This window comes from Brassica oleracea, unplaced genomic scaffold (assembly GCF_000695525.1).
Source record: "Brassica oleracea var. oleracea cultivar TO1000 unplaced genomic scaffold, BOL UnpScaffold00613, whole genome shotgun sequence".
Taxonomy (NCBI): Eukaryota; Viridiplantae; Streptophyta; class Magnoliopsida; order Brassicales; family Brassicaceae; genus Brassica; species Brassica oleracea.
The window spans coordinates 140,334-147,729 of record NW_013617425.1 but is presented as its reverse complement, the minus strand read 5'-3'; the positions used below and the strand labels follow the sequence as shown (position 1 = coordinate 147,729).

Here is a 7,396-nt window from a genome sequence, read left to right as displayed (position 1 = left end):
GAGACTCGATCCTGATTCCAGTCGATCCTCCTTCAGTATGGCACTGGTCCCGATCGCCTTCAGCGATCCAATCACGACAGTACCACATCTCTCCATGGCGAGGATCGTTCCAAGCACAGTATCCGATCCTCCCTTCAGTTCATCAGAATAGGCTGATAGCGTATGCTGTCGCACACCGATCACACCGAAACCGTACACAGTATCCGATCGGGGTTGATCAGATCAGGGCATCGAACCCAACTCAGGCCCGCGACCACTGCATCTCGATCTTAACCACCACAGATAACTCCAGACGCCTCCAATCAGATCAGATCGGACAACGTCACAGTGAACCGACAGCCCATCGGTCTCTACCAGACTCCGATCCGCCTTCCTAGATCTTCAGTACCACCCTTGGCCCAGTCCGCAAGGATCAGTACGCAACTAACCCAGACTCGCGGTCACCATCGATTGCTCGGTTCGGCTTTCCGGCCATGTATCTCACTCTTCTCGTCCCGGTTTCTCCTTTCTTTCCTCTGTTTTCTGTCTCTGAACAGAGTAAAACAGAGTAGAACAGAGTAGAACAGAGATCACCTTTATGATCCGCCGGGTTTCCATTGCTCAGTACGCGGCTCACCTCTTACGACTCGGACTAAGCCGCACAGGCACCATCGGCCTAGGCACCATCGCTCTCGGACGGTTGGGTTAGAACCCGATCAGTCTGTTTCCGCGAACTCAGTCTCTCTCTCGATCCCCTTTTCTCTCTGGGTTCTTTTCTCTGTATTTCCGTCTAGGAGAACCAGTCCGCTCCCGATCAGATCAGGCGGAGTCGCAGTACACCAGACAGACTCGTGGCCAATAACTGAGACCCCGATCCGCTTCCCGGCTAACTCCGCTTTCCGGTTCACTTCTCGATCTCTCCGATCCGATTCCCCCTTTTTCGGTAAGTCTCCCTCTCTGTTTTCTTCTGTCTCAGAAAACCTGTGTGTCCCCTCTCTCCTCCGCGAAATCTCGCTTAAGGGAAACAGATGGGTGGTTTCTCCACCAACCCCACCGACAATCACTGTTCCAAACAGTTATTTACTTAACCCACCGACACCCCGCGCTCCAAGGCGTTCCATGCGCGACTTTTTCCACTTTCCGGACTTTAACTGTTCCCGCCAGTTTTACTTAGGCGAAAACCGAGCTAGAGCTGACTGATCCAGTCAACAACTCTAACCTTGTCCGAATCAGACTGATACTACTGAATCAGCTCATCTCAGCTTAGCCGACAATCTTAACCGACTTGTCTGGCCGTCCTGATAACTGCTCGGTAACTGATCCAGTAACTCATCCCGCCATTCTCCTTAGCTAATCAGTTCATGTTCAGCTCAGTCTCAGTTCCCGTCAGAACGTATACAAGTCAGTCCACACATTGACTAACTTGTCTCGGATGACAAGACCAGATTCCTTCTCTGAATCCGTCCAGCTTAGTCCAACAAGCTCAACTGCTATGTTCGGACAGACAGTATCATCTTAATCTGATTAGAACTATCCAGATGACATGTCCAACATGTCTGTCCCGTTTGATCAGTCCGACCTTGGACTGATCCAGTTCAGACATCGGGGCAGGGATGCTACACAGAGCCCGCGTCGACCTTTTATCTAATAAATGCATCCCTTCCAGAAGTCGGGGTTTGTTGCACGTATTAGCTCTAGAATTACTACGGTTATCCGAGTAGTAGTTACCATCAAACAAACTATAACTGATTTAATGAGCCATTCGCAGTTTCACAGTCTGAATTCGTTCATACTTACACATGCATGGCTTAATCTTTGAGACAAGCATATGACTACTGGCAGGATCAACCAGGTAGCATTCATAAATCACGGCAAGCCCTGGTCATGTTCCCGCAAACACATGGAAAGAGGGAACAGACGAAGACTTGGCCGTCATCTTTTGTCCGGAGACAAACGTGCTTAGCAGGACAGAATTTCTTCGAGTCACCGCCATAATCTTTCCGCAACCGAGATCCCAGCAAACAGCTTGTTCACCTTGGCGAACAATGCATAAATTATGCAAAGACGCAAGGATCACAAGTGCCGGCTTATGTGTTCACGACTTCCCCAATGAAGGAGATGCCGCAAACAACATTTTAAGCAAAGCTTAACAATTCCTTCTAGATAGGTACGCAACACAGGCCCCTGATCAGTTCAACAAGCATAGCTATGCTAGTGAAGAAACTGAGAAGGATAGTTGGTCTGTAGTTGGGTGCGCGAGCACAGAGCCTACAAACACTAGCTATCCAATCACCACTCATACGCCGCACGTTCATTGCCCCGCTAACATCAATCTTTCCAACCACTCTCGAGATGTAATCAAAAGAGCAGCTGGAAGACGGATGAAACCAGGCCAAGACCACACAAGCGCGAAAATTTGATTTTAGGGGCAAAATGGTCCACCGGAAAAGTCGCCGGAAAAGTCGCCGGAAAAGTCACCGGAGACAGTCCCGGCCATCGGACCTCAACCCAAGCATCATCGTGCTGCACCAAGCACTCGGACATTACCCACACCCATTCGGACTCCCACCCTCCTGGTAGGCACAGAGGAGTGCCTACCCCTTATATAGACAAAACACTTTTTTTCAGTATGTCACCAGTAGACATTGGTTGTGTTCCGGGAGTATTTTTAATGTAAAAAAAAAAATACTTCGAATTTGAATCTGATTTTTTGCATGCTTCATAAGGATGGTTAAAGCTATTTTCTGGTAAATTTTCATAATTTTCTTTTGCTTCTAACCATGTCTTTTGCATGCTACAAGGTTCGGAGTTTTGTTGTCTTCACGGATGTCTATAGCAACTTTTGATCAACACTTGACATCCTAAACTCATTGTTGACATATTTTTGATGTTTCCTTTCAGAAAACTTTCTTCAAAAATATTAATTTTTGAATTTTTGGCTTCTCGGGTGATTTTGGCTGTCCGTGGGTGATTTTCGCCACGACGTGGGTGATTTTCACCACGACGTGGGTGATTTTCGCCCACGAGGACTGTCCGTGGGTGATTTTCGCCACGACGTGGGTGATTTTCACCACGACGTGGGTGATTTTCGCCCACGAGGACTGTCCGTGGGTGATTTTCGCCACGACGTGGGTGATTTTCACCACGACGTGGGTGATTTTCGCCCACGAGGACTGTCCGTGGGTGATTTTCGCCACGACGTGGGTGATTTTCACCACGACGTGGGTGATTTTCGCCCACGAGGACTGTCCGTGGGTGATTTTCGCCACGAGGACTGTCCGTCAGTACACATATCAGCACGTTGGCCCTGTCCGTGGACTATCCGTGGGTGATTTTCGCCCACGAGGACTGTCCGTCAGTACGCATATCAGCACGTTGGCCCATCCCGTGGACTGTCCGGGTGATTTTCGCCCACGAGGACTGTCCGTCAGTACGCATATCAGCACGTTGGCCCTTCCCGTGGACTATCCGTGGGTGATATTCGCCCACGAGGACTGTCCGTGGGTGATTTTCGCCCACGAGGACTGTCCGTCAGTACGCATATCAGCACGTTGGCCCTTCCCGTGGACTATCCGTGGGTGATTTTCGCCCACGAGGACTGTCCGTCAGTACGCATATCAGCACGTTGGCCCTTCCCGTGGACTATCCGTGGGTGATTTTCGCCCACGAGGACTGTCCGTCAGTACGCATATCAGCACGTTGGCCCTTCCCGTGGACTATCCGTGGGTGATTTTCGCCCACGAGGACTGTCCGTCAGTACGCATATCAGCACGTTGGCCCTTCCCGTGGACTATCCGTGGGTGATTTTCGCCCACGAGGACTGTCCGTCAGTACGCATATCAGCACGTTGGCCCTTCCCGTGGACTATCCGTGGGTGATTTTCGCCCACGAGGACTGTCCGTCAGTACGCATATCAGCACGTTGGCCCTTCCCGTGGACTATCCGTGGGTGATTTTCGCCCACGAGGACTGTCCGTCAGTACGCATATCAGCACGTTGGCCCTTCCCGTGGACTATCCGTGGGTGATTTTCGCCCACGAGGACTGTCCGTCAGTACGCATATCAGCACGTTGGCCCTTCCCGTGGACTATCCGTGGGTGATTTTCGCCCACGAGGACTGTCCGTCAGTACGCATATCAGCACGTTGGCCCTTCCCGTGGACTATCCGTGGGTGATTTTCGCCCACGAGGACTGTCCGTCAGTACGCATATCAGCACGTTGGCCCTTCCCGTGGACTATCCGTGGGTGATTTTCGCCCACGAGGACTGTCCGTCAGTACGCATATCAGCACGTTGGCCCTTCCCGTGGACTATCCGTGGGTGATTTTCGCCCACGAGGACTGTAAAGAACTTGTGGCCTTCACCATGGATAGGCAGTCCCTGCCTAACGATCAATCTCCCCCGCGGCTACTAAGACACCGACGACATATACAGGCCCATACCCGTATGGCAGTATCCTGAGAGCAAGACCTCCGGGTTCATCAACCACCTAAGCGGGAGAAAGCACTACGACAACCAGTCTCTTCCTTCCTATCATTCCGTAGAAGTGAGAACGGATCACTTGTATACAAAAATCCCCTAAAACATCATGTTTCTCATGATAGTCATTTATTTACTACTTTGGATGCATCTATTCAGAATTCTGCGAATTTGCCAAATGGATCTCTAATCAAGATTAGTGGAACTGGCAACATTCGGTTAAACAAACATATTCTTCTCTGAAATGTTTTGTTTATACCTGAATTTCGCCTACACCTTATCAGTATCAGTTCCTTGATGACTAATTAAGGTTCTAGGGTGATATTTGATCCTTCTTCTTGTGAAAAATACAGGATCATACCAAGGCTGTGATGATTGGTCAGGGTAGAAGAATTGGGAACTTGTATGTGCTCGATGTTGAAGACAATTCTACAATGGTGAATGCAGTTGTGGATATTGGAACTTGGCACAACAGGCTCGGCCACGCTTCTATCTCTCGGCTTGATTTGATATCAGAGGATTTGGGAACTACACGACAGAAGAATAAAGGCAATTCTTATTGTCATTTGGCGAAGCAGAAGAAATTATCTTTCCCTTCGTCAAACAATATGTGTAATCCAATCTTTGAGCTTTTACACATTGATGTTTGGGGACCATTTTCGGTTGAGAGAGTTGATGGATATAAATATTTTCTGACAATTGTGGATGATTACTCTCGAGGAACATGGATTTATTTGATTCATACAAAGTATGACGTTCTCACAGTCTTCCCTGAATTTGTTAAGCTAGTTGAGAATCAATACAATGTAACGGTTAAGTGAAGGACCCTAAGATCGGTTCACTCGACTGGATCAGATTTGATATGAACTCCGGATGGAGAACTAGATGGATTGAAGGGTCGCACGAAGGTTGCGGAAGAACCTTCGATATTCCCGACTTCAATTGGTGCTTGATATGACTCATAAGTCCACCAAAAGAAGAATCTCGAACCGTTGCTTGATATGACTCACAAGACCAACAAATTTGAGAGGTGTTTGCTTGGATATGACTCACCAAGAAACAAGGAAAAGTTCTGGACAAAGAACAAAGAGTTTAACTCAAAAGCTTAGACAAAATCGATTGCTTTATTACTTAGAAGAGATTACATACTTATAGAGTTTTGTAGTCAAAGACAATAAATAGAATTGTAGGAAAACAAGACATAGAAAATATAAACTTGACTAGATCTGGTCATGGCACGGAAAATGGAGAAGACTAGTCAAGATGTCCGTTCGGCTCCTATCCAGATTCATCCGAGCTGGTTGTGTCCAAGGCGGAAAGGATCAGCACATGAGCGGGACGATCAGCAAGGGCCGCGGGACGTTCTGATTGGACAAGTTGCGTTCCAGCGTGGCCCAAGTCTTCTGATTGCTTAAGGATCCTTGCCTTAGAGAAATATCCAAAGGAGAAGTCCATGATCGGATCGAACAAGGAAGCAAGATCATCAGCACAGTCGCCGGTGCATGCGGTACGAGCCAAACGGGCCAAAAGAGAGAAGCTATGGTCTGAATCGGAATTGGCTCGTCCTAAGTTGATTCTGGCTTGACCATCAGCCTTAGCTTGTCGAGTTGGCCGGGAAAGACGAGCTTCAGTTCGGTCAGTTCGATCAACTGGTCATGGATCTTGCCGAAGCTCCAATCCGGACGTTCGCGGGTCGATCCGGTACACGGCCCGATCGGTCTGTCTGGTCTGGTCGGAAGAGTGAACCTCAACTGGGACGTCTGGAACGTTATGATCTTCATGCTGGTCTGATTCATCGGACTGGTCCATGAACTGGGGCACATCATTCCGTCCTTCTTTAAAAGGATTTGTCCACAAATCTGGATCATCTACAAGAAAAGGAGAATCAGACACATTAAAGCTTGAAGAAATATCATACTTACCTTGTAAGTCAAGCTGATAAGCATTGTCATTGATCTTTCTAAGGATCTGGAATGGACCATTGACCCGAGGCATGAGTTTAGACTTTCTTTCTTCCGGAAACCTTTCTTTCCTTAAGTGAACCCAAACAAGATCACCCTCCTTAAAGATCATCTCCTTTCTCTTTTTGTTGGCATATCTTTTGTATCCTTCGGTTTTGCCTTCAATGTTGGCACGAACCTGCTCATGTAACTTCTTGATAGTGTTTGCTTTCCTCTTCCCATCTGTACTAACTCTTTCACTCAAAGACAAAGGCAAAAGATCAAGTGGAGATAAAGGATTAAAACCATAAATGACTTCAAAAGGTGAGAACTTAGTAGCATAATGCATAGCATGATTATAAGCAAACTCAACATGAGGCAAACATTCTTCCCAAAGCATAAGGTTTTTCTTAACCAGTGATCTAAGCAATGCGGACAAAGTTCTATTCACAACTTCAGTTTGGCCATCAGTTTGTGGGTGACAAGTCGTAGAAAACATCAGTCTTGTTCCTAATTTAGACCACAAAGTTTTCTAAAAATAGCTAAGGAACTTAGCATCACGGTCAGAAACAATGGTCTTAGGCATTCCATGCAATCTAACAATGTCCTTAAAGAACAACTCAACAACTTGCACAGCATCATCAGTCTTATGACATGGAATGAAATGAGCCATTTTCGAAAATCTATCAACAATCACAAAGATGGGGTCTCGGCCAGATTTAGTCCTAGGCAAACCAAGAACAAAATCCATAGAAATATCTACCCAAGGATGAAAAGGAATGAGTAGAGCCGAATACAAACCGTGATTATATGCCTTGGTTTTGGATTTTTTGCAGACCACACATCGGCCACAAATCCTCTCAACGTCCTTCATCAAGCTCGGCCAGTAGAAGTGATCGTAATCAGCCTTGTATGTCTTCTTGACTCCAAAATGTCCCATAAGACCTCCTCCATGAGATTCCCTGAGAAACAACTCCCTCAAAGAACATTGGGGCACACA

At 47.3% G+C, this 7,396-nt stretch overlaps 1 long non-coding RNA gene across 1 annotated transcript in view; it reads left to right on the top strand.

The window, feature by feature from the left end:
- Positions 1-6,629: 6,629 nt before the first annotated feature.
- Positions 6,630-7,396, top strand: part of LOC106319756 — a 17,372-nt gene continuing 16,605 nt past the window's right edge. Inside the window, exons 1-2 of the long non-coding RNA XR_001265540.1 lie at positions 6,630-6,641; positions 7,287-7,288. This is a non-coding gene — a long non-coding RNA (uncharacterized LOC106319756). The remainder of the gene's footprint in view (positions 6,642-7,286; positions 7,289-7,396) is intronic.